Here is a 3,106-nt window from a genome sequence, read left to right as displayed (position 1 = left end):
TCAAAAAGAGGGAACTTGAAATGTGCTGGTGTTTATAATAAAAGCTGGTAAAACTGCTTGGATTCAAAGATGGTTCCGATTGGCTAATGGTCCCCTTAGCATTAGCTCAACTACCAGTCAAGAGACTGAAGATCCTTGGTATCCTTACATACATTTGAGGCTCTAAGAAACACTAGCATTTAAGAACCCAATATTACATTCACATGTAACATGCTGTTATCCTGCACAGTTGGAGTGCAAAGATGTTTTGGTTTCTATTAAATGGGGCTAGCCTGGTGTGGTAGCCCATGCCTTTAATCAGAGAAGAGCCAGAGGCAGGGGGGTGTCAGGCTTACATAGGGAAAGAACTAAAGGGGGTGGGGTGGGTAAGGATGGGATTTGAATGAACATTAGATTTGTAGTGGTGCATGACAAAATAAGCTGGTGTTTTAAAACAAAAGAAAGGGGATATGCACTTCTAATTAAGTTGATTGTGTGCTGGTGGCCACTCTGATGCCAGGAAATAAAGAACAGTGCACTGGGAAGCAAATCTGTCCAGACACTGTAGCAAGCCTGGGGAATTATAGGAATAAGGATAGTCTGCCTGCCCATCTGTGACTGAAGATACAGAGGAGCTGGATGTGTTTTACATGCGGTGGTCATGTTTAATTTCTGTTGCACATTCTAGGCTCAGTGGGGAAAATAAGGATCAGATAATGAAATGGTACAAAGCCAAAACTAAAAATAGGCCCTCGGGGAATTGTGGTGAGTGGATTAGGACTACAGTTGGTCTATATTGTTTAAAACATTGCTTTCATCATGCTCACATTGGTTTATACAAGATTTATGGAATCTTTAACAATTCACTTTTCACTAAACAAAAATTCAGAGGGAGTCAAGTAAGCCTAGCCATCCACAGAATTGAGCCAAGTAGACTACACTTAGTCCACTCCACAAAACTCTACTATACAGCCAGGTAGACTACACTTTGTCCACTCCACAAAATCCTACTATACAGCCAGGTAGACTACACTTTGTCCACTCCACAAAATCCTACTATACAGCCAAGTAGACTACACTTTGTCCACTCCACAAAATCCTACTATACAGCCAAGTAGACTACACTTTGTCCACTCCACAAAACTCTACTAATACTAGAGGCTTGGAAACTGAAATGGCTTTTAGATATTTCACCTTGTATTCTGTAGCCCTTGCCACAAGGAAACCTACAGACATTTTCAGTATGTGTAGGTTTATCTATGGAATTAGAAAAAGGTTCCTTGAAGGATAATAATATGGAAAGTTCGAAGTTACAGTGAGAATATGGGCGCACAGATCTGTGAAAGTCTGCTGAATGCAACCAGGGAGTACGGGGGTGGGGGACGACAACCAGCAGTTCCTGCCATCTCTTGGGGGTATTTTTCCCTCCTGCTGCCAGGATTCCTTTACTATCTTGAACACTGCCCAGGACTTTTCAGTCCTTGGCACAGGTATGGGCCACTAACAAGATAACTTTTAACTTTACATACTCTTTCCTGGAGTGAGCATTGAAGGAAGTATTACAAGTTTCAATCTGGGAAGGGGAACCAGGCAGATCAAGGGGCAGTTGTCAAGAGGTATCTGAAGTGGACTACTGTTAGGTAACCGCTGTAGTTTGTACTAGAGTGTAGATGGCCTTTGGAATTTTGTGGTATGTCATTTCCTGTTCCTGGCCCTTGCTAATGCATGGGTTCCAAACTGGTTTCCTGGTGAGCCACAGGTGGGCCTAGAGTTGGTTTCCCTGGAATATAAGAAGTTTATACCGGGCAGGCCCTCCATCCCCATCCTTAACTAAAGCCCAGATCCCTCTTCCTTTGCTAAATGGAAACATGGAAAGACACTAGGGAGCAGGGGTGGGGCTGGTTGTGAAGGATGTGGGCCCGGCAGGAGCACCTGGCTGGGGGTTGGGGGCAATAATTGTGAGGTATTCAGGTGCTCTCCACCTTAAAGCTTGAAACAGGGTCTTTCACAGAACATGGGACCATCATATTAAGGTAGATTGGTTGGCTAGCAAGACCCAAGGTTTCTCTTGTCTCTGTCTCCCCAGCACTGAGATTACAGGCACAAAGTGCTCTGTCAATTTCCTGGAGTTATCAGGGCAACAGGCACTTTAAATACAGAGCCATCTGTCTGACCTCCTGTATCTGCCCATTCTTTTCTATTTCCATCTATAAAAGTCAAGAATGTGGGAGCTAGGGGCAGTGGTGGCGCACGCCTTTAATCCCAGCACTTGAGAGGCAGAGGCAGGCGGATTTCTGAGTTCGAGGCCAGCCTGGTGTACAGAGTGAGTTCCAGGACAGCCAGGGCTACACAGAGAAACCATGTCTCGAAAAACCAAAAAAAAAAAAAAAAGAATGTGGGAGCTATCCTTGACACATTCAGTCTAGAACAGTAACTAAACATGCCTTATACCAACATTACAAGACTATTCTGGATCCGGGAGTTAACTGCCCATACTATTGGAACTAGTGTCTGGTAAAAAGCTAGACAGCAGCTTCAATGTTTTTGTAACATTTGATCATAGGAAAATGTATCTGGTGTCAGAATAAAGCGAGAACCTGTCAGAAAGTTCCCCGCTAAGGCCTTACTCTGGGGTTAGGGCTGTGACAAGCAATCTGCTTAGGAAGCAGCTGGAGTTTGGATCAAACGTTAGAGACAAGGTTTATGGCCTGGATCCCCAAACAAATTTCTAGTAGGGAGAAAGCGACAATAAACGGGTAAGTCCAGAGGTGTTAGTTATTGAGTTCATGATTTGGCGAGTAACAGTCAAACCTAAAATTTCTTTGTCAGTATTTGAGTCTTCCAGTGGCTCAAACGCATAGAAAACACTTGAGTGGGTAGGTCCACGCATCCACACTCCAGTCTGGGTAGTGACATCTCGAGAATGGGATGCTCCCGCCCAAGGACAGCCAGCAGGCGCCGGCCGGGAACACTATAATCCTCACAAGCACAACGCAAGGGATCAGCAACCTTGTCATTAAGATCCAAGGTCAAAAAGTACGGTCTTTAGGCCCCCACGCTGCGGTCTGCAGCTTTCGCGTTCTCCTACAGGCAACGCCTTGGACAGCCCGGCGCGCGCCGTGACGTC

This window comes from Mastomys coucha, unplaced genomic scaffold (assembly GCF_008632895.1).
Source record: "Mastomys coucha isolate ucsf_1 unplaced genomic scaffold, UCSF_Mcou_1 pScaffold12, whole genome shotgun sequence".
In the NCBI taxonomy this organism is placed as follows: domain Eukaryota; kingdom Metazoa; phylum Chordata; class Mammalia; order Rodentia; family Muridae; genus Mastomys; species Mastomys coucha.
The sequence above is the reverse complement of the archived record's forward strand: the minus strand, read 5'-3'. Positions refer to the sequence as shown.